The 25,293-nt window shown below is 46.8% G+C and overlaps 1 non-coding gene across 1 annotated transcript; it reads left to right on the plus strand.

Moving 5' to 3' along the window:
- Positions 1-7,508: 7,508 nt before the first annotated feature.
- Positions 7,509-7,659, plus strand: LOC140422853 (U12 minor spliceosomal RNA). The gene has a single exon (XR_011947633.1). It is a non-coding gene; the product is annotated as a U12 minor spliceosomal RNA (small nuclear RNA).
- Positions 7,660-25,293: the final 17,634 nt, after the last annotated feature.

Genomic DNA, 25,293 nt, shown 5'->3' on the forward strand with positions numbered 1-25,293 from the left:
GAAATCAGACTTGTATTGAAATATCGATAACAAGTATGAAGGAGCATCAACCCGAAAAAAATGTCACTGTAGCAATAATATCGAAGCTTCGTAGTGTCTTTCTCTTGTAACTAGAACCAGAGGACACCATCTCAGACTAAAGGGAAGATCCTTTAAAACTGAGATGAGGAGGAATTTCTTAAGCCAGAGGGTGGTGAATCTGTGGAACTCTTTACCGCAGAAGGCTGTGGAGGCCAAATCGTTGAGTGTCTTTGAGACAGTTAGATAGATTCTTGATTAATAATGGGATCAGAGGTTATGGGGAGAAGGCAGGAGGATGGGGATGAGAAAAATATCAGCCATGACTGAATGGCGGAGCAGATTTGCTGGGCCGCGTGGCCTAATTCTGCTCCTATGTCTTATGGTCTTATGGTCCACTGGTCAAATGTTAGCTCTCAGGTATTGTGACGTAGTTTCACTGATCACATTTATTTTGCAGCTCCTGCTACGCACAATATGGAGGGAGGAGGAGGGGGGGGAGCAGATGCGATGCATTACTCTTTACCCGTGGCAGCTCACAGTAGTCTATTCCGTATCTTGACTGCAGTAAACAAGGCAAACCAGTTTGATTCATTACCCTTCTTTGGCTCGTTGAGATCTGGCCCAGTGCCAATTTAAAAGAAATCCCATCCTCCAAGTCACAAAGCCAATGCGCAGAGTGGACAGGCCAAACCCTTAACCCATCTCATTGCTCGCTCCAAAAAAACAGTTCCAATTGAAGTCAATTCCATTCATGGCCTCCACAAGAGAGACACACAAGATCCAACGTACAAGATCCAAGCTGACAAGAAAAGGAATCGAACCTCACCTTGGGCTTGAGCTAAGCCCAAAGGCGATACCCAGTGCCATTTTAAATAGTTAGTGCACTTTAATGAAAATGAGAATACCAAAGAGATTTTTAAACATTGGTCCTGTTTTATCAGGAACAATCCCCACCCGCCGACACCCTCCAACTCCTTTTTTGTCTTCTCCTTCGCTTTTGTGATGCAGTGATGTACTGTGATATGGTTTCTGGACATTTGGCACCTTGTCTTCATGCAGGTTTTCTTCAACAAGGGTTCAAGGGGTGTAGGTGACGCCAGTTATGCGGCGCCGGCCGCGTCATCTATGCGGCGCCGCCTTTACGCGGCGACAAGGCCTGGCGCGTGTAGATTACGCGGCCCCGATCCTAGCCCATTGTCGGGGCCTGAATCGGTCGGGATAGGGGCCGTTTTGCGCCGTCGTGAACCTCGACGGCGTTCACGACGGCGTGGGCACTTTGGCGCGGGAGTGGAGAATCCTGCCCCATATATCTCAGTAGCACACTCTGTGTTTATTCAGTTACAGCACAGTACCTTCTCCCCCTACAGCCGTCAACAATCAATTCTGTTGACATTACATTTCCAAGGAAAGGGAAATCAACACATGTCGTGATTGATGTGGTCCCGTCACACCACGCACATGCCAAAGAGATTGTGTCCCGAAATATGACACAAGTGGTCTTCCTGGTATCTCACACCAGCCCTCTCAGAGTTACCGGCATCCTCCTTCTATATTCCTCTGCCGTCAACCACAAGCCGAGTCTATTTTTGTCTCAGCGACCAGTTGGCAATTCAAATGCCTGATTAAATGAGAGCAGAGGGATGGCGGAGGCAATTTCCTGAGCCATTGGAATGCAGCCTCCGCATTTAAAGGAGGGAGATACAGAAAATGGGTGGCATGGTAGCACAGTGGTTAGCACTATTGCTTCACAGCTCCAGGGTCCCAGTTTCGATTCCCGGCTTGGGTGGCTGCGCGGAGTCTGCGCGTTCTCCCCGTGTCTGCGTGGGATTCCTCCGGGCGCTCCGGTTTCTTCCCACAAGTCCCGAAAGACGTGCTGTTAGGTAATTTGGACATTCTGAATTCTCCCTCTGTGTACCCGAACAGGCGCCGGAATGTGGCGATTAGGGAATTTTCACAGTAACTTCATTTGAAAAAAATGTTTAAAATATAAATTTAGAGTACCCAATTATTTTTTCCAATTAAGGGGCAATATTTCGTGGCCAGTCCATCTATCCTGCACATCTTTGGGTTGTGGGGGTGAAACCCACGCAGACACGGGGAGAATGGGCAAACTCCACGCAGACAGTGACCCAGGGCCGGGATTCGAACCCGGGTCCTCAGCGCCGTAGTCAGCAGTGCTAACCACTGTGCCACCGTGCTGTCCCCACAGTAACTTCATTGCAGTGTTAATGTAAGCCTACTTGTGACAATAAAGATTATTATTAAAATGCCGGCTACACACTTGCATCACTCATGTCCTATCGGGAAGAAATCTGCCAGACCTTACCCAGTCTGGCCTACATGTGACTCCCGACCCACGTGGTTGACTCTTAACTGCCCTCTGAAATGGCCTAGCAAGCCACTTGGTTCAAGGGCAATTAGGGATTGACAACAAATGCCGGCCTCGCCAGCGATGCCCAAATCCCCATGAATGAATTAAAAAAAGACTCTCCCTTTCCCAAGTAGACGGTGATCAATAACAGCCCTACACAAGCAACTGAGAGCTGGCGAGAGTGAAGTTAGCAGCTCCAAGGCTGCATCTTAATGTATTTAGTCAGTGCAGGCTCTGTCCTAATGTGTTATCCCTAAGAGGCATACAAGTTGAAATGAAAAACACACAAGCGTGTATTGGGATAAGGGAGAAAAAATAAATCAGACAGACTGACATCAGAGGAGGAAAATGTGCACTTCAGGAGTGTGAAATGTGATGCCATGAGCATTTCCTATTGATTTTGTAACCCTTTCTTTAGCGAACGAAGAAACAATTCCTTATTAAACTCCAAACTTCAATTAAAATGGAACATACTTGAAATGAAACTGGTTTGATATCTGAGGAAAGGAAGGATAGATTGGTGTTTTGCATGGGATTCTTTATCAGAGCCTTGGCTAATATTTTATTTTTATTTCAGACATCCAGCCCACAAATCTCACCTTTTTCCCTTCCCGTTGTCACCCTTCGAAGCCACATTTAATCAGTGAACAGGGGGCAGGATCAGAGATTACACTGAGGTTTAGAAAGTGATCTACTTACTTTAATGAAAGTATTGACACAATGGACAGTTTTTAATGGTTATTTGTCGAGATGTTATAACCACCTTCTCTAAATTCATGGCTGTAACTTCATTATTAACGTCCCCCTGTCTTAGGTGAAGTGGGAAATTTTGGGGGGTTTTAATACATCGGATGAAAAAGATATTATGGTTTGCGTTAATGCAGCTGACGTGTTCTGTGTCTTTGTAAACCAATGGTTATCAATCCTCAAGGATGGGACAAAGAATACTCCCCCCCCCCGCTGCCGTGTGGCGGGACAGGTGGGCGACGCAAAACGGCATAGACATCAGCGAGACTAGAAGACCCCACCGCAGGCAATGGCTTTTGATCAAGCAATGTCTCAATTTTAAAATTCTCGTCCTTGTTTTCAGATCCATCCATGGCCTCACCTTGTGATCTCCCCCAGACCCACAACCCTCCAAGGTGGTGGTGCCCTCCTCTAGTTCGAGCCTCCTGGGTATCTCTGATTTTAATCCCCCCACTATTGGTGTCTGCGCCTTCGGTCACCTTGTGTCCAAGCTCTGAAATGCCTCCTGAAACCTCTCTGCCTCTCTACCTTGCTTTCTTCCTTCAAGACATTCCTTAAAACCTTCCTATTTAAACAAAAGTTTAGTCAGCTGACCCAATATATCCATCCGTCTGTGGCTCGGTGTCATGCATTGTTTGCTCATATTCCTCGGAAGCGCCTGGGGATATTTTATGATGTTAAAGGTGCTACATAAATGGAGATTGTTGTTGTTGTTGTTTCTGGAAATGCTGCAAAGCTCTTTAGATTTGCTGGGAATATTGCCATCTTCCTAGGAATCTGCTGGAAGTATTACAATACTCCCAGGGATCTCCATGCATTAACTTTCAAAAGCTAGACCATTGGCTACTGCAAAGGAAAGCACTGCTACCCTGGCAGAGAGAAAGAGTAAAGAGACACTTGCAGTTATTCCGGGCCTTTCACAGCCACTGGCCATCCCAAAGTGCTTTATGGTCAGTGAAATACAATCACAAATGGGACCACAGTAACCAATTTTAATACCGCAAATTATTACAATTCTTTTGTGCACAGCAAGCTCTTACAAACAGCAATGTGATAGTAGAATCCATAGAACCTGCACAGCTTTGGAATGTGGGAGCAAACCGGAGCACCAGGAAGAAACCCACGCAGACACGGGGAGAACGTGCAGACTCCGCAAAGACAGTCACCCGAGGCCGGAATAATGACTAGATAATGTATTTCTTTAATGATGTTGATGAGAACAAAGAACAAAGAACAAAGAAATGTACAGCACAGGAACAGGCCCTTCGGCCCTCCAAGCCCGTGCCGACCATGCTGCCCGACTAAACTACAATCTTCTACACTTCCTGGGTCTGTATCCCTCTATTCCCATCCTATTCATGTATTTGTCAAGATGCCCCTTAAATGTCACTATCGTCCCTGCTTCCACCACCTCCTCCGGTAGCGAGTTCCAGGCACCCACTACCCTCTGCGTAAAAAACTTGCCTCGTACATCTACTCTAAACGTTGCCCCTCTCACCTTAAACCTATGCCCCCTAGTAATTGACCCCTCTACCCTGGGGAAAAGCCTCTGACTATCCACTCTGTCTATGCCCCTCATAATTTTGTATACCTCTATCAGGTCTCCCCTCAACCTCCTTCGTTCCAGTGAGAACAAACCGAGTTTATTCAACCGCTCCTCATAGCTAATGCCCTCCATACCAGGCAACATTCTGGTAAATCTCTTCTGCACCCTCTCTAAAGCCTCCACATCCTTCTGGTAGTGTGGCGACCAGAATTGAACACTATACTCCAAGTGTGGCCTAACTAAGGTTCTATACAGCTGCAACATGACTTGCCAATTCTTATATTCAATGCCCCGGCCAATGAAGGCAAGCATGCCGTATGCCTTCTTGACTACCTTCTCCACCTGTGTTGCCCCTTTCAGTGACCTGTGGACCTGTACTCCTAGATCTCTTTGACTTTCAATACTCTTGAGGGTTCTACCATTCACCGTATATTCCCTACCTGCATTAGACCTTCCAAAATGCATTACCTCACATTTGTCCGGATTAAACTCCATCTGCCATCTCTCCGCCCAAGTCTCCAAACAATCTAAATCCTGCTGTATCCTCCGACAGTCCTCATCGCTATCCGCAATTCCACTAACCTTTGTGTCGTCTGCAAACTTACTAATCAGACCAGTTACATTTTCCTCCAAATCATTTATATATACTACAAAGAGCAAAGGCCCCAGCACTGATCCCTGTGGAACACCACTGGTCACAGCCCTCCAATTAGAAAAGCATCCTTCCATTGCTACTCTCTGCCTTCTATGGCCTAGCCAGTTCTGTATCCACCTTGCCAGCTCACCCCTGATCCCGTGTGACCTCACCTTCTGTACTAGTCTACCATGAGGGACCTTGTCAAAGGCCTTACTGAAGTCCATATAGACAACATCCACTGCCCTACCTGCATCAATCATCTTAGTGACCTCCTCGAAAAACTCTATCAAGTTAGTGAGACACGACCTCCCCTTCACAAAACCGTGCTGCCTCTCACTAATACGTCCATTTGCTTCCAAATGGGAGTAGATCCTGTCTCGAAGAATTCTCTCCAGTAATTTCCCTGCCACTGAAGTAAGGCTCACCGGCCTGTAGTTCCCAGGATTATCTTTGCTACCCTTCTTAAACAGAGGAACAACATTGGCTATTCTCCAGTCCTCCGGGACATCCCCCGAAGACAGCGAGGATCCAAAGATTTCCGTCAAGGCCTCAGCAATTTCCTCTCCAGCCTCCTTCAGTATTCTGGGGTAGATCCCATCAGGCCCTGGGGACTTATCTACCTTAATATTTTTTAAGACACCCAACACCTCTTCTTTTTGGATCTCAATGTGACCCAGGCTATCTACACACCCTTCTCCAGACTCAACATCTACCAATTCCTTCTCTTTGGTGAATACTGATGCAAAGTATTCATTTAGTACCTCGCCCATTTCCTCTGGCTCCACACATAGATTCCCTTGCCTATCCTTCAGTGGGCCAACCCTTTCCCTGGCTACCCTTTTGCTTTTTATGTACGTGTAAAAAGCCTTGGGATTTTCCTTAACCCTATTTGCCAATTACTTTTCGTGACCCCTTCTAGCCCTCCTGACTCCTTGCTTAAGTTCCTTCCTACTTTCCTTATATTCCACGCAGGCTTCGTCTGTTCCCAGCCTTTTAGCCCTGATAAATGCCTGCTTTTTCTTTTTGACGAGGCCTACAATATCTCTCGTCATCCAAGGTTCCCGAAAATTGCCGTATTTATCTTTCTTCCTCACAGGAACATGCCGGTCCTGAATTCCTTTCAACTGACACTTGAAAGCCTCCCACATGTCAGATGTTGATTTGCCCTCAAACATCCGCCCCCAATCTATGTTCTTCAGTTCCCGCCTAATATTGTTATAATTAGCCTTCCCCCAATTGAGCACATTCATCCTAGGACCACTCTTATCCTTGTCCACCAGTACTTTAAAACTTACTGAATTGTGGTCACTGTTACCGAAATGCTCCCCTACTGAAACATCTACCACCTGGCCGGGCTCATTCCCCAATACCAGGTCCAGTACCGCCCCTTCCCTAGTTGGACTGTCTACATATTGTTTTAAGAAGCCCTCCTGGATGCTCCTTACAAACTCCGCCCCGTCTAAGCCCCTGGCACTAAGTGAGTCCCAGTCAATATTGGGGAAGTTGAAGTCTCCCATCACCACAACCCTGTTGTTTTTACTCTTTTCCAAAATCTGTCTACCTATCTGCTCCTCTATCTCCCGCTGGCTGTTGGGAGGCCTGTAGTAAACCCCCAACATTGTGACTGCACCCTTCTTATTCCTGATCTCTACCCATATAGCCTCACTGCCCTCTGAGGTGTCCTCTCGCAGTACAGCTGTGATATTCTCCCGAACCAGTAGCGCAACTCCGCCTCCCCTTTTACATCCCCCTCTATCCCGCCTGAAACATCTAAATCCTGGAACGTTTAGCTGCCAATCCTGCCCTTCCCTCAACCAGGTCTCTGTAATGGCAACAATATCATAGTTCCAAGTACTAATCCAAGCTCTAAGTTCATCTGCCTTACCCGTAATACTTCTTGCATTAAAAAAGGGATAGACTTTGACCAGGACACTAAGCGTAACTCCCCTGCTCTTCTTCGAAATAGCACCAGGAGATCTTTGATATCCACCCAAGCAGACAGGACCTCAGTTTAACACCTCATCTGAAAGGCCACACCTCCGGCAATGCAGCACTCTCCCAGTACTGCACTGGAGTGTCAGCCTTGTGCGTCGCGCTCAAACCCCAGAGTGGGATTGAACCCAGAACCCTGTTACTCGGAGACAAGAGTGCCACCAGCTGAGGAAACTTTAAAGAGTAAGACTGAGATGCCTTAAACTAATGAGTAAGGAAAATAACAGTCCGGGGTGACGCCCGGGTCCTCGCCGCCTTGTGCGAGAGGTGTTTTTGAGCGGGTAAAGGTCCCCCTGCAGGTGACCCGCCTACTTTGTGGGAAGCCGCAGCACAGTGATCTGCCCGGCCCCCTCCCTCAAGCAGGTTCCCCACCCCCAAAATAAAAGAAGAAAAAAAAGAGTAAGACTGAGGTTAGAAAAGCGCAGTTACTGGGGCCCGAAAGTAGAAATGACAAATGAAAATGTAATAAAGCTGGACGCTAAATACCTCAAACTGTGTGGGTGCAGGTGCCATTATTATGAAGAGGGGCAAAGCAATCTGGGGCTTTTTTTTCCTGATAACTATTTAGCGAGCCCTGCCAGTGACTGAGTGTGGGCATATGTTGGGATTGGGTTGGGCGTTAAGGCTGCCAGCTGTCTAAAATTGACCAGGAATTGAAGAACAACTTCCAGGACACTGGTGTGTGAAGCCCTGAAGAAGAATCATCAGGACTTTACAATAGATTTTTTTTAGAAAATATTTTATTGAGGCATTTATAATTTGAACAATTTTAAACGTCAAATTTCAACAAAAACAAAAACACAACAATATACCCAACAAACGCCTCCGAGCACAAACCCTAGCCAACATGGCTTACATGCCACCTTCCCCAGAACCCCCCTCCATTGGTTCTCCTGCCGTCACTCATCTCTCCTATGCCTCCCCTGCCCCTCCCCCCTGTTGACAGCTTAATTGTTCTCAAAGAAGTCGATGAATGGCTGCCATCAATAGATTTATATTTTTTGTCATTTTCTTTGAACATTTCTCTTTGCCAGATATGAAAATGTTGAAGATGGTGAACAAAGGCTGTTTGGTTGACGGTCAGGCATCATTCAATTGGGTGATGAGTCCTTTAGCTTTCCAATTGGCGGAGGGAGGCAGGCCCACACAAGGGTGGCTGTGTTGGCTGAATAATGGCTGGAGTTTGGGGGTGAGTCATGTGACGAAATCTCCAGAAACACATGTAAGCACGGTTGGCAACCCCATGAGGATTTTGCACGGCGCACCACATGGTATCGCTGTGCTGAGTGTTGTAGGTGCTTACGGAAGTGCGCCCCAGCCTGGGTTCCCTGCTGCCTTCAGCAGAGGAGGAGAGTAACAGAAGGAAAATAAAAAGTTACAGGAGCAGCTAAAGGAGCCAACATGTGAAGTTTGTTTTGACTCGTGGTGCTATTCTTTTTGAAGATATTTACCTTTCTGGAGCAGAGAGTGGGATCAGTAACATGTTGACCTCTGCACTCTGCCCCTGGGTTCCTGCCAATCACCTAGTCGAAAGTCGGAGGTGAAGAGTAGAGGTCACCCAGAGTAAATACGCAAACTGCGTGTTATGAATATCAATCCCTGCTGCAGAAAAATGAAATTCAGAATAACTTCAGCAAACAAAATACATTTCATAGATTATATTCTTTGGCGGCCATTCTATAGCTGAAGAGCACTCTCATTTATATTATTCAACCTCCTCATCCCTCTGTTCTCCAACAGCCATTCTCTGTTTGCTTGTATGTCTTTCACTAGTGCCAGCAAGTTAGTGTGTGACCTCACTCAGGTTATTGAGGTTCGCATTTCTATCTGTGCGATAGGTGTTGGCAACGCTGCTGTGCCACAGCAGAGGAGGGGGGTCAGTCATGAAGCTGAGCCCAGTTGCTGTCCAGACTAGTGTGCTATCCATGTAAGACAGCTGATTATTCCCTTCCCTCCCCTCAGCTGTTCCCCCGTGAATAGCAATCTCACCCTCCTTCAGAAGGATCCCATTAAAGCAGCAGTGCGCAATCTGCGACCTGGTGACCGCTGGCTGCCTATCAGGGTTCCGAGCGCCCGCCCCCCCCCAAGACATTTTGTTGACCATTGACCGAAGTGACCTGCAAGTATAGCAAGGACACGTGAAGCGAGGTGGGTGCTGATTGCTCACAACATTGACCGCGGGATGCGCTCCCTCTGCGTCCAATCAAGCATAAATATTTATTTTGTTTTTACCACTTGAAGTTGATGACCATTCCATTAACATACGAATGATTAAGCATTTTCAATCACTTGCTTTGAAATATTTGGCTTCTATTAAATGTATTCAATCCTATTCAAGGGTCATAATTGGAGAACATGCCCGATTTCAACCTTACAGCCCACTGCGATGAAAGGGGGCCACTCCAATATACCACCCAACTGTCATTGCACAAAAGAACCTTGAGCACATAATCCCGGCTACTCATAGAATTTACAGTGCAGAAGGAGGCCATTCGGCCCATCGAGCCGGCACAGGCCCTTGGAAAGAGCACCCCACTTAAGCCGTTGCCTCCGCCCTATCCCCGTAACCCAGTAACCCCAACTAACATTTTTATGGATACTAAGGGCAATTTATCATGCCAAATGCACCTAACCTGCAGATCTTTGGACTGTGGGAGGAAACCGGAGCACCCGGAGGAAACCCACGCACACACGGGGAGAACGTGCAGACTCCACATAGACAGTGAGCCAAGCCGGAATCGAACCTGGGACCCTGGAGCTGCGAAGCAACTGTGCTAACCACTGGGCTATGTGCTACCCATGACAGGCCTGAATTGTGTAAGGGGCCCTCCCGTTTGTTCCTGTTTATTTCCCTATTCCCCCTTTCTTTGATTTTTGAGGTTACGTTTTTTTGATCCATTGATGTTTAATGGACCTGGGACTTTAAGACAAAGCAGTCTGTAAGCAGCCGTTGCCTTGAATTCAAACAAATGGATCCAGAAGGCTGTGCTGTTTTAGGCTCGTGATTTGCAGATTGGTTGACTCGGTTTGATTGATTTGGCTGTCGGCCAATGAATTGGCACAAAAGGCTGAGCTCTGTCGTGTAACAGGCAGCGATTCGATCTGATCCCACTGGAATGTTTTCAAAATCACGAGGATCCAGTTTGGTTTCTGCAGCTTGAATGGAGGGTTCTAATTAATTCTCTCCCAAAAGATCCAGCTCAACTCTCTTCAGAAGGCCACTGTGAGGGTTGGCTCCCTCTCCAGCTAGTTGGGGCTCCGTTCTCTGGAGGCTGCAGAGGCATAAAGTCAAACCATGAGCTGCAAGCAGGGTTTGATGTCAGGTGAAGTGTCTCAAGAAAGAAATAGACCTGAGTGTGAACCTCGAGCTGAAGGCCCAGTTGATGGGAACTAAAGTGACTCTCCAGAAGGCCAGCTGCCTGTAAGTACTGTGCTAAATGAATTACTCTTCAAATACGACCATTACCAGCTGTAAACCAGAGATCTTAACCAGCAAGCTTGCTGCAATGAAAGTGTGCTAAAGAACCGCCTTGTCTTGTATGTATGGGTAGAGAGTGCGACAGTCAAAAGGGGTAGTAGGTTAGCTTGTTGTTATTCAGTTGCTATTACTGCACATTTCACCATTATTCATGTTACAAATAAACAGCAACTGTTGTTTCAACTTACAAACCTGGTGACTGTAATTATTGGGCCGTCAAGGGCCAAAGACTTCTTATAAGAATTATTGGTTAATTCACTTGTGTTGTGACTCTGGGACGAGTGGGGCTGGAATTGATGCCGTCTTTCAGATCCAATGTCTCCTTTCTGAGGTAGATGTTAAAGATCTCATTGATGGGGCAACACGGTGGCGCAGTGGTTAGCATTGCTGCCTCACGGCGCCGAGGTCCCAGGTTCGATCCCGGCTCTGGGTCACTGTCCGTGTGGAGTTTGCACATTCTCCCCGTGTCTGCGTGGGTTTCGCCCCCATAACCCAAAGATGTGCCGGGTAGGTGTATTGGCCACGCTAAATTGCCCCTTAATTGGAAAAAATGAATTGGGTACTCTAAATTTATAACAAACAAAAAACTAACATTGCTAAAACCGGTTATCTGATCATTATCAAAGTGTCATTTGTGAGATCTTTAACGTGCTCAAACTGGCTGCTGCAATTAGAACAGTGACTGGTTTAGCTCACTGGGCTAAATCGCTGGCTTTTAAAGCAGTCAAAGGCAGGCCAGCAGCACGATTCAATTCCTGCACCAGCCTCCCGAACAGGCGCTGGAATGTGGCGACTAGGGGCTTTTCACAGTAACTTCATTGAAGCCTATTCATGACAATAAGCGATTTTCATTTCATATGTAACACTTATTGGTTGTAAAATGCTTTGAGCCATTCTGATACCACGAAAAGTAATACATGTAGATGAAAAACGTCCTTTCCCCTTCGTGGCCGGGGTTTCTCGGTGCAGCTGGAGGTGGACGAAGTTTTGGTTGGAACGCCAAATTCTCTGTTCTCGCTTGCAACGGGCCCCACCACGACTGAGAGCAGAGGATTCCAATATATATATATGTTTTCTTTCAAGGAACTTACCATCACCGAACAGACTGTTCCCGGGATGGCAGGACTGACGTATGAGGAGAGATTGAATCGGTTAGGATTGTATTCGATGGAGTTCAGAAGAACGAGGGGGGTCTCTTAGAAACCATAAAATTCCAACAGGACTGGACAGGGTAGATACAGGAAGGATGTTCCCAATGGTGGGTGTGTCCAGAATCAAGGGTCACAGTCTGAGGATACGGGGTAAACCATTTAGGGGAAATTTCTTCACCCAGAGAGTGGGGCAGCACGGTATCATTGTGGATAGCACAATTGCTTCACAGCTCCAGGATCCCATGTTCGATTCCCGGCTTGGGTCACTGTCTGTGCAGAGTCTGCACGTCCTCCCCGTGTCTGCGTGGGTTTCCTCCGGGTGCTCCGGTTTCCTCCCACAGTCCAGTGATGTGCAGGTTAGGTGGATTGGCCATGATAAATTGCCCTTAGTGTTCAAAATTGCCCTTGGGTGGGGTTACTGGGTTATGGGGATAGGGTGGAGGTGTGGACCTTGGGTAGGGTGCTCTTTCCAAGAGCCGGTGCAGACTCGATGGACAGAATGGCCTCCTTCTGCACTGTAAACTCTATGGAAAAAAAAAAAGGTCGGCCTGCGGCATTCGTTACCACAGGAAGTAGTTGAGGCCAAAATACAGGTTTGCACAAAGCAGATAGATACAGCACTTAGGGCAAAAGGGATCAACGGATATGAGAGAAAGGTGGAATCAGGCTTTGTTGGATGATCAGCCATGATCATAATGAATGATGGAGCAGGCTCGAAGGGCCGAATGGCCTCCTCCTGCTCCTATTTTCTATGTTTCTATAATGTGGCTAATGATTGAGGTGTTACAGAGGAGTGATCATATCTGGACTGACTCAGCACTTACCAGGATCAAATTCAAGATGCGCAGCTTGAGGGGTGCAGTGAAAAGTTGAACCACCTGGTCTGCCCAGCATTGCAACTTTTTGAGAAAGTCTGCAAAGTACAAGTTCTTTCCAAATACTTGTTTTGCATGATCTATGGATTGTCCAAATTGACTTACATTGACTGTACAGCAGTTCCTTTCATTATTTTTGTTCCCCAGCCTGATTGCAGCCCTCATGAACTACAGTAACCTTAAATCCCTTTGATTGGATAGCAAACATGCGTTTGACATATTCCAGTGAATTCTGCATTGATTAGGTTTGCTTCACTGGACTGCGTTGTGCAATTTACTCTTCTCCTTCCCCATTCTCATTCATTCTCTTCTCTTCCAGTTTTCTAAGTTGTGAAATATTCTCGTGGCAGATTACTACTCTTGTGTCCCATGTCCAGACGTGTGATAATCTGCATGGTTTAATAAACCTTCTTAGAATATCATAGATACATAACAAATAGGAGCAGACGTAGGCCATTCAGCCCCTCAAGGTTGCTTCATCGTTCAATCAAGTCTGGGCTGACCTAATTGTGGCTTTGACACCATTTTCCTGTCTGCCCCCTGTGTCCCGTCTACTCGCCTCACTGTAGAGCTTGAGCACAGAAACTTACACTGATACTTTCATAGCGACCAAGGGACATTTTACAATGTTAAAGACACGGTATAAATGCAAGTTTTCATAGATTCATAGAATAGGTACAGTACAGGAGGAGGCCATTCAGCCCATCATGACTGCACCGACCCGCTGAAAGAGCAGCCTCACTCGGCCCACGCCCCCGCTTTGTCCCCATAACCCCACCTAACCTTTAGGCACCAAGGGACAATTTATCATGGCCAATCCAACTAACCTGCACATGCTTGTGATTGTGGGAGGAAACCGGAGAACCCGGAGGTGATCTCTGTGCTAATCCTTGGAACACACTGGGCGGGATTCTCCGTTGCCTGACGCCGATATCGTAATCGGTGATGGGTCATCGCCCTGCACATGCGCGGCCACATTCCCGGCCGTCCCCCAGCCATTTTTGGCACGGGAGCCGGGGATTTTACCCTGCACGGCTACTAGCCCCTCACCGGTCCCGGAATCGGTGAGGGTTCGGCGCCGATTTTGGCATGCTAAAACGGCACAGTTCTCAAGCGGCGTCGGCACCTAGTCGCAAAATTGGCGAATCCAGCCCACTCTCTCCCCACAAATGCCCTCTGCAGGTTTCCATTTGTGAAATTAAATTGTTCAAATCAATTTATTCCACATATACAGATGTCGTTCAGAGTACAAATGTGAATTCTCATTGAAGGTGAAGGTTTCTTGCTGATAGTATTATTTTGTTCTTTTTTGATGTACCTGCTATATTTTTTTAGATTGTATCCAGTTGACATCCAGTTGATGGCTATTCTTAATTCATTAGGCAGCGAACACGTGCTCTAGACTACTGTACTGCCCAGCCACATGACACAGATACCAAAGCAATGATGTCGGAAGCCTTTCTTTAACTTCAGTCAATCTACTGAGTATAGAAATGTCACACAGTACTTGTTACTCACACTAGTCAAAAGTGCATTTCAGTTGGTAATAATATAACAGTAAAATAATAATAGAGATAACTTTGGAAGGGAGTAACACAGAGGGCAGAAGACATTCATCACTCTCGTGAGAGAGAGAGAGAGCAATGGTTGTTAAATATGTTTGCTTCTAAACGGACACCTGTCTATTTGTGTGAGCTCCTACTTGCTTAATGCTCTATTGAATTTCTCAACCAAAGCAGTCCAACTTATCCAATAGATTCACTTCCAGCATTGTGTTATTTAAGTGTGTGGAGAGCTGTACCCACCCTACTCCTGAATATTTATCCTTTTAAAAAAAATTTAGAGTACCCAATCATTTTTTCAAATTAAGGGGCAATTTAGCGTGGCCAATACACCTACCCTGCACATCTTTGGGTTGTGGGGGCGAAACCCACGCAAACACGGGGAGAATGTGCAAACACTGCTCTGAATGTTTATCCTACTATGTCAACTTAAGCCAGATGCTCAGCACCTAAGGGAGCAGATGAATTTTGCTTTTTCTTTGGGATGGGAATGTACTTTAAAATTAAAGGTGAAATCAGAGCCAGTCTTTTCTTGGAATAGATTGATTCACGGGGTGAAACATTACAAGCATATACCTCCTGACTCCATTCTCCTCCTGTTTCAATGAGTGCCTCTTTATATATGCTCAAGTAACCACCCAATCAATGCACTCCATCTCTATACATACTTTCAAAAAAATTTAGAGTACCCAATTACTTTTTTCTAATTAAGCGTCAGTTTAGCGTGGCCAATCCACCTAACCTGAACAGCTTTGGATTGTGGGGGCGAATCCCATGCAGACATGGGGAGAATGTGCAAACTCCACACAGACAGTGACCCAGGGCCAGAATCGAACCCAGGTCCTCAGCGGCTTAGGCAGCAGTGCTAACCACTGCCCCACTGTGCCACCTCTCTATATATAGTTAACCTCAATTGATCAAACTAACACCCATCATCCCCAGGTAGGCTGAAAGTAACTAATTCCACATCGCACAAAGTATTAGAAGTGCACCACTGCATAAATAATTTTATCAGGGGATCAGGCAGGTAGTTGAGGATGAGTTACAGGACAAAACAGGACTCGTTGGAATTTAGAAGGATGAGGGGGGGATCTTATAGAAACATATAAGATTATGAAGGGAATAGATAGGATAGATGCGGGCAGGTTGTTTCCACTGGCGGGTGAAAGCAGAGCTAGGGGGCATAGCCTCAAAATAAGGGGAAGTAGATTTAGGACTGAGTTTAGGAGGAACTTCTTCACCCAAAGGGTTGTGAATCTATGGAATTCCTTGCCCAGTGAAGCAGTAGAGGTTCCTTCATTAAATGTTTTTAAGATAAAGATAGATAGTTTTTTGAAGAATAAAGGGATTAAGGGTTATGGTGTTCGGGCCGGAAAGTGGAGCTGAGTCCACAAAAGATCAGCCATGATCTCATTGAATGGTGGAGCAGGCTCGAGGGATAAGATGGCCTACTCCTGCTCCTAGTTCTTATGTAAAAGCGAGGTTTTGAGTTTAAGGACGATTGCTCTTTGAAAGAGTCAGAATATACATGTTAGGCTGAATGGCCTATATCTGTGTTATAAATTTCTATGATACCATTGAACATGTGTCAAACTGAGCAGCTAACAGATATAGGAACCTTTAAGATAGGAAACCATTCAAGGTGCATCACAGAAGTGTTATTAGAGACAAATTGATACTAGGGACAGGCAGAGAAACTGAAGACACTACAAAATGCATCCAGAATAGAATTGATACCCCTAATAATTAAATTGGCGTGTGTCCTGAGTGTGGATAATTAAGTTTAATTAGCTTGACTCAGTAATACTCAAAAGTTCCCCAATCTTCCTGGAGTTTTTGTAGGAAGAATGATGAACAACAGCATTTATTCCTTATTTATCTATTTAAAAAAATTAAAATTTAGAGTACGCAATGAATTTTTTCCAATTAAGGGGCAATTTAGCGTGGCCAATCCACCTACCCTGCACATCTTTTGGGTTGTGGGGGCGAAACCCACGCAAACATGGGGAGAATGTGTAAACTCCACACGGACAGTGACCCGGGGCTGGTATCGAACCTGGGATCTTGCCGCCGTGAGGCAGCAGTGCTAACCCACTGCGCCTCCGTGCTGCCCCGAACAACAGCATTTTATGTATCATTTCAAGAGATGAGAACTTCACTGGTAAGACCAACATTTGTTGCTCATCCTCAATTGTCCTTGCGAAGATGGTGGTGAGACGCCATCTTGAACCGCTGCAGTTCACATACAATACGCTGAAAGGAAAAGAGTTCGACGAATTTGACCCAGTGGCAGTGAAGGAACAGCAATACAGTTTGAAGTCAGGATGGTATATGGCTTGGAAGGGAACTTAGTGGTGTTCCCATGTATCTCCTGCCCTTGTTCTAGATAATAGAGTTCTTGGGTTTGGAAGGAGCATTGGTCAGTCCCTGCAGTGCATCTTGTAGATGCTACACACGGCTGCTACTGTGTGCCAGTGGCGAAGGGAGTGAATGTTTAAGGTGGTGGATGAGGTGCCAATCAAGTGGGCTGCGTTACCTTGGATGGTGTTGAGCTGCTCAAGTATTGTTGGAGCTGCACTCATCCAGGCAATTGGGGAGTGTTCCATCATACTCCTGACTTGTGTCTTGTAGATGGTGGACAGGCTTTGGGGAGACAGGAGGTGGGTTTTATGTGCAGAATTCCCAGCCCCTGACCTGCTCTCGTAGCCATGATATTAAGGCAGGAAATGATTCAAACGTACATCACGGGACTGAAATTAGACACAAATTGACACTAAGGAGAGATAGGCCAAATGAAGACACTGACAGATGATCCAGTTAAGTTTCTGGTGAATGTTAACCCCAGGATGTTGATTCAGTGGGGGATTTAGCGATGATAATGCCATTGAATGTCAAAGGGAGATGGTTAGATTCCCTCTTGGAGATGGTCACTGTCTGGCACTTGAGCTGGGCTGCTGCTTGGCATAAGAAAGTGACCATGGCCTCATAGCCTAGACGTACAAGTTGTAGCCATTCTCAGTCCAGTTTCGCAAAGGGGCCTGAAGTAGACCTCGAGCCCCGATTTTCAGATGCAAAGAGCGGCGATGAACAGCGAGGGCTAATTGAGCCACTGCACACGTGCTGCCATGTTTAAAACATGCTGCTGTGCAGAGGGTCCTGGTTGTCCTAGTGCACGAGTTGCAAAAAGATGGTTTACAGGTGATTTAGAAGGCGAACGGAGTTTTGTCCTTCATTGCTAGAGGGATGGAGTTTAAGACTAGGGAGGTTATGCTGCAACTATATAAGGTGTTAGTGAGGCCACACCTGGAGTATTGTGTTCAGTTTTGGTCTCCTTACCTGAGAAAGGATGTACTGGTGCTGGAGGGTGTGCAGAGGAGATTCACTAGGTTAATCCCAGAATTGAGGGGGTTGGATTACGAGGAGAGGTTGAGTAGACTGGGACTGTACTCGTTGGAATTTAGAAGGATGTGGGGGGATCTTATAGAAACGTCTAAAACTATGAAGGGAATAGATAGGATAGATGCGGGCAGGTTGTTTCCACTGGCGGATGAAAGCAGAACTAGGGGGCATAGCCTCAAAATAAGGGGAAGTAGATTTAGGACTGAGCTCAGGAGGAACGTCTTCACCCAAAGGGTTGTGAATCTCTGGAATTCCCTGCCCAGTGAAGCAGTTACGGCCCCTTCATTGAATGTTTTCAAGATAAAGATAGATAGTTTTTTGAAGAATAAAGGAATAAAGGGTTATGGTGTTCGGGTGGGAAAGTGGAGCTGAGTCCGCAAAAGATCAGCCATGATCTCATTGAATGGCGGAGCAAGCTCGAGGGGCCAGATGGCCTACTCCTGCTCCTAGTTCTTACCTTCTTATGTTCATATGTTGGACGCTTAAGTACCCATTTTACCCTCTAAAATGGGAGCAGGGCAATCCAGTTTGTTCAGGCACTGACAGCGATGGCGGAATGCAGAACTCAACAAACTGGAAAGTTAGGTGAACAGAATGATTCAGTTTCTTTTATCCCTTTTGTACCGGACCAAGAACAAGCACCATTCCCTGGCCCTGGCTCAGAATCTGGGTGGTGGGGCGGGGGGGGGGGGGGGGGGGGGGGGGGGGGGGGCAGAGGCGAGGGAATGAAAAATCTTTTGATCTAATAATAATCTTTATTCGTGTCACTAATAGGCTTACATTAACACTGTAATGAAGTTACTGTGAAAAGCCCCTAGTCGCCACACTCTGGCGCCTGTTCGGGTACACGGAGGGAGAATTCAGAATGTCCAATTCACCTAACAAGCACATCTTTCAGGACTTGTGGGAGGAAACCGGAGCACCCGGAGGAAACCCACGCAGACACGGGGAGAACGTGCAGACTCCGCACAGACAGCCACCCAAGCGGGAATAGAACCCTGGTCCCTGGCGGTGTGAAGCAACAGTGCTAACCACTGTGATACCGTGCTAACCACTGTGCTACCGTGCTAACCACTGTGCTACCGTGCCGCCCTAAATATGTGGAATCAACAAAATAATTTTGGATGAAACCTATTCAATATTTAAGTGATGAACAGTACCTTGTGACTCACTTAGTGTAGTGGTGAAATAAATCGACATGCTACTGGATAAAGGGGGCTAAAGATGTGCTCTTAGTGGGTTTGGCGGTTTATATGGGTGAGAGGCTCCTTGACTAAACAGGAAAGGCATCATTGCAGAAAGCATTCTGTCACCGATGATATTTCCAGATCTTAGTCATGTCAGTCATGGCTGGTGGGTATTACTCTTGTCACTGACTCACAAGTTTCTGAGTTTGAGCTCCCACTCCTACTGACGAATAGCTGCACTGCCGGAGATGCTGGGCGGAATTCTCCATTCCAGCGTCTAAGTGGGGGTGGATCACAACAGGAATATCGGTGCAAAACGCTCTCCGATTCCGGTGCGGGTGAGGGGCTAACACTGGCGCCATGTGAACCACCCGCGGATCGAATGGAAAATGGCCGGAGAATCGGCAGGTCCTGGGCCGCGCATGCATAGGTCTGACGAGCAGCACCGGTCGCACCGGAAAACATGGTGCCGGCCGTGCTGGAACCCTAACCCGCCCAAATCGACCCCACAGCCCACCCCCTGTCCACGCCCCACCACTCCCCATAACCCGAGCAGAAGCCCCCGGTCCAGCGGCACGGATACCGGACGGGTGTGGCAGCACTGGACATTGTCCGCAGCCGGCACGCCTGGTTCCCGAAAGCTGGGAGCGCACGAGGCCCGCGGCATCGGGAACTCGGCCCATCAGAGCGGAGAATCGCATGTGGGCTGGTTGAAGATGCGGCAAAGACCCACGACTGCGCGCGGCACGCGTCCCGATGACTCCGACTTGGAGGGGACGGAGCATCGCGAACCACGTCAAACCGACGCCTTCCCCAGATCCTGCGTCAGAAGCCTTTCTCCGCCCAATTGCTGATCCCAATTTCGCCGTCGGGCTTCGGAGAATTTGCCTTTTGTCTTTCAGATGAAATGGTCAAATGAACCCCCTTCTGCCTTATTGGGTGAATGTAAAGGTTTCCGTGGCACTATCCAGTGTTTATCCTTCGATCAACATCAATTAAATCAGTTATCTGGTCATTATCCCATTGCTGTTTATGGGAGTTTGCTGTGTGCAAATTGGCTACTGCATTTCCTAAATTAAAACAGTGGCAGGGCAGCATGGTGGTGCAGTGGTTAGCACTGCTGCCTCACGGCGCCGAGGTCCCAGGTTCGATCCTGGCCCTGGGTCACTGTCCGTGTGGAGTTTGCACATTCTCCCCGTGTTTGCGTGGGTTTCGCCCCCACAACCCAAAGATGTGCAGGCTAGGTGGATTGGCCGCGCTAAATTGCCCCTCAATTGGAAAAAAAGTGAATTGGGTACTCAAAGTTTATTTAAAAAACAGTGGCTGTATTTGAAAAGTACTTTATAAAGCGTTTTGAGATGTCTGAATTTTTTTGTGCAAGTGTTCTATAATGCAACGTTTTACTTAGGAAAAAAAGATGGATGTTTCCCGACAGCGTAGGGTGGCCACAATGGGAAACCCATTGGCCGGCTGCGGAAGCGGAGATTCGGGGACGCGGGAGCGCTGGGAAATGAGGCTGGCGACGGGAGAATCCCATCCAGTGTCTCTCGTGGCCTCAATATGTCCCCATGTGCTTCACACGCCAATGAGGTACAATGAATGTGCAGTCACTGTTTCAATTTGTGCAGATTTCCACAAATTGTATCAAGGTGGATGATCAGATAATCTGCTTTAATTATGTCATTTGAGGGATTAATGTCGTTCCGGTCACTGAAAGATCCCATCCTATCCCAAATAGCCTCCTCTTAGAATAGTTTGATGAGAACCTTCACACCCACCTGAGGGGCAGATGGACCTTGGTTTAATGTCTCAGCTGAGAATTGGCACCTCTGACAGTGTAGCACTCCCTCAATTAGGTTAGATTATGTTTGGATTGCTGGGGTGGATTCAAGGTCGGCCTCCTTGCCCTTGGAGGTCATGACGTTGTACATCAGACTTGTCTTCGGCCAGAGAACTGGTGTCACAGTGGTTAGCACTGTTGCTTCACGCGCCAGTGTCCCAGGTGCGATTCCCGGCTTGGGTCACTGTCAGTGCGGAGTCTGCACGTTCTCCATGTGTGTGCGTGGGTTTCCTCCGGGTGCTCCGGTTTCCTCCCACAAGTTCCCAAAGACGTGCTCGTTAGGTGAATTGGACATTCTGAATTCTCTCTCAGTCTACCCTAACAGGCGCCGGAATGTGGCGACCAGGGGCTTTTCACAGACCGTCATTGCAGTGTTAATGCAATCCTTCTTGTGACAATAAAGATTATTATTATTATTAATTTAGCATGGCCAATGTACCTAATCTGGACATCCCTGCACACAATGGGGCAATTTAGCATGGCCAATTCACCTAACCTGCACGTCTTTGGACTGTGGAATGATGTACCACAGACATGATGGCTGAATGGCTCTTTATGTGCTTTTCTATGAACTCTTTCGGACATCCTGAGGTTATAAAAGGTGCTATATGTGAAAAAACCGTGGCTTCGATGCCTCTTGTCTCTGAGTGCGGCCCAGCTGGTAACTCTCTTGCCTTTTACCCAGGCGCTTCTGGTCACAAATCCCTCCCCAAGGGCTTTTTCAAATATTCTTTCATGGCATGTGGGCATCACTAGAAGGTCAGCATTTGTTGTCCATCCTCAATTGACCCTTGAACCAAATGGCTTGCTAAGCCATTTTAGAGGGCAGTTAACGGTCAACCACAGGTCTGGAGTCACCTGAATGCCAGACCAGGTAAGAACGGCAGATTTCCTTCCCTGAAGTGAACCAGGTGAGCTTTTACGATAATTGATCATAGTTCCATGGCCGCCATTACTTTTCTTTTAAATTTAGGGTACCCAATTTTTTTTTCCAATTAAGGGGCAATTTAGCGTGGCCAATCCACCTACCCTGCACATCTTTGGGTTGTGGGGGCAAAACCTATGCAAACACGGGGAGAATGTGCAAACTCCACACGGACAGTGACCCAGAGCTGGGATCGAACCTGGGACCTCGGCGCCGTGAGGCAGCAGTGCTAACCACTGCCCCACCGTGCTGCCCCTCATGGCCACCATTACTGAGACTAGCTTTTAATTCCAGATTTGTTTTTTATTAATTGAATTTAAATTCCTCCAGCTGCCCTGGTGGGATTTGAACCTATTTCCCCAGAGCTTTACACCGGACCTCTGGATTACTAGTCCAGTGACATATTGCTACATCATCGTCTTCCCCCACCCCCAACCCCATTAAGTCAGGCTAGCATTCCAGTGCCGGCCTGAGGGAGCACTGTATTGTCAAAGGAACCAGTTTTCAGGGGAAAAGTTACATCCATCCTCTCAGATGTCACTGATCGGATGCCATGGCACTATTTGAAAGAAAAGCAGTGTACCCGCCAGTATTTATCCCTCAGTCAACGTCCCAAAGTATAGAATTTGTTTTGTTTTTTTCTAAATTTAGAGTACCCAATTATTTTTATTTCAATTAAGGGGCAATTTAGTGTGGCCAATCCACCTAACCTGCACATCTTTGGGTTGTGGGGGTGAAACCCATGCAGACATAGGGAGAATGTGGAAACTCCACACGGACAGTGACCCAGGGCCGGGATTCAAACCCGGGTCCTCAGCGCCACGAGGCAGCAGTGCTAACCACTGCGCCACCGTGCCGCCCTTCCAAAATATAGAATATCTGGTCATTATCACATTGCTGTATATGTGGGCTTGTTGCTGGTATATTGGCTGCTGTGTTTCTTACAACAGTGACGACACTTCAGAAACAATTGGCTAAAAGGTCCTTTGGGCGGTTCTCAGGTTGTGAAAGGTGCTATCTAAGTGCAAGCTCTTTCCTCTCTCAAACCCCAAGCAACAAGGCAGGAGACCTCAGATGCTGCCCCTGAGCACACCCCAGGGCAGTATATGCCATTTGAATTTAAAACAGGCTCTTATTAAAACTCAAACAGTTAAACCTTGGAGTATGTGAGTCTCTTCTGGAAAAATATTTTCTGTTGACCAGCCAGGCAGACTGGTGGCTAGATTCCAAGTCATCTGGAATCAGGGACACTCAGATCTTTAAAGATTTGGCTCTTGGCTCCTGTGTTAATGAATAATCTGTTCCCTGTTCCAAATTGGAGGCTTTGGTTTATTTTGGTGGGCTAATAAGGGTTGCCCTAGTATCACCAAACAAGTATCAGCAGAGCAACTTCCCCTTTTCCGGCCTACAAATAGAAGAAAGAAACAATCAAGGCATCCACCTTTGGCAAAAAAGAGGTTTGACCAAAAGCAAATGGTACCTACTCAACTGAACCATTGTTAATAGCTTTACTTCATCCACTACAACATTCACTTCCTCCACCAGCAACACACCATGTCTGTATTATGTACTACCTACAAGAGGCACTGCAGCAAGGTTTGTTCGATAGTACCTTCTGAACCCATGGGCTTTACCACCTGGAAGGAGGACAGCAGGCGTATGGGAACACCACCACTTACAAGTTCCCCTCCAGGTCACACACCATCCTGGCTAGGGACTACATCACCGCCTCCTTAACAGCACAGTGGGAGTACCTACACTACAAGGACCACAGCAGTTCAAGACGGTGGTCCACTACCACCATCTCAAGTGCAACTAGAGATGAACTATAGACTCTGGCTTTGCCAGAGAGGCTCATATCCCATGAATTAATAATAAGAAAACACGCTATACCCTGCAGTGACCAACTATCATGGGCGGCACGGTAGCACAGTAGTTAGCATTGTTGCTTCACAGCTCCAGGGTCCCAGGTTCGATTCCCGGCTTAGGTCACTGTCTGTGCGGAGTCTGCACATTCTCACCGTGTCTGTGTGGGTTTCCTCCAGGCGCTCCGGTTTCCTCCCACAGTCCAAAGATTTTTTTAAAATATATAAATTTAGTGTGCCCAATTGTATATTTTTTCCAATTAAGGGGCAATTTAGCGTGGCCAATCCACTGCACATCTTTTGGGTTGTGGGGGTGAAACCCACGCAGACATGCGAAGAATGTGCAAATTCCACACGGACAGTGACCCAGGGCTGGGATTCGAACCCGGGTCCTCAGCGCTGCCGCCTCAGTGCTATCCACTGCGCCACATGCCGGCCTAGCCATAGTCCAAAGGTGTGCAGGTTAGGTGGATTAGCCATGCTAAATAAATAAATAAATTGCCCTTGGTGTCCAAAGGTTAGGTGGGGTTACTGGGTGATGAGGATAGGGTGAGGTGTGGGCTTAAGCAGGGTGCTCTTTCCAAGGGCCAGTGCAGACTCAATGGGCCAAATGGCCTCCTTCTGCACTGTAAATTCTATGATTCTATGAGAAGCCTGAAACATACCATCAATGTTTTGAGCTGGAAGAGGGAAGACAGGTAATCATAGCACAGAAACAGACTATTGGCCCAGCTGGTCTAAACGGGAATTTATGATTCACCCAACCTATTGCACCTCCCCCAATCAACATATCTTTCTGGTTCTTTCCCCTTATGCTTCACCTTAAAGTCATTTTACGGCTTTAACTTTGACTCGAGACACCTGAGCACAAGTACGTATGCTGACTCTCCAACCCAGTACTGAGGGAGGACGATATCATCGGTGTTGCCGTCTTTCAGATAAGACGTTAACCAAGGTTCTGCCTGTACTCTCAGGGAGACAGAAAAGATCCCATGATACTATATTGAAGAACAACAGGGAACTATTCTTCATCTCCTCCACACTGTTCATGTGGTGTACATGAGCATTTGATAAGGTGCTGCAGAGTAGACTTGTGAGCAAAGTTAGAGCTCATGGAATTAAATGGATTTGCACGGATAGGAAATTGGCTGAGTGATGGGAAACAAAGAGTTGTGCTGACTGTTTTTATTGGATTGGAGGAATGTTTATAGTGGATTTCCCCAGGAATCAGTGTTAGGATGCCTTCTCTTGCTATATATTAATGTAATTGGGTTTGGCAAATGTATTAGAGTTCTTTGAAGACATAACAAGCAGGGTGGATAAAGGGTATCCAGTAGATATAGTATATTTAGATTTCCAAAACGCATTTGATAAGGTGCCACATTAAAGATTACTACACAAGATAAGAGCTGATGGTGTAGGGAATGATGTACTAGCATGGATAGAGACTGGCTAAATAACAAGAAACAGGGAATCAGGATAAATTGGTAATTTTTTCAATTGGTAAACTGTAACTAATTGGGTGTCACAGGAATCAAGGCTGGGGCCTCAACTATTTACAATCTACATGAGTGAATTGGACGAAGGGACCAACTGTAATGCCGCCAGATTTGCTGATGATACAAAGATTGGCAGAAAGTAAGTTGTGAGGAGGATACAAAGAGACTGCAAAGGGATGGCGATAGCTGAAGTGATTA

Source organism: Scyliorhinus torazame, chromosome 5 (genome assembly GCF_047496885.1).
Source record: "Scyliorhinus torazame isolate Kashiwa2021f chromosome 5, sScyTor2.1, whole genome shotgun sequence".
Lineage (NCBI taxonomy): Eukaryota > Metazoa > Chordata > Chondrichthyes > Carcharhiniformes > Scyliorhinidae > Scyliorhinus > Scyliorhinus torazame.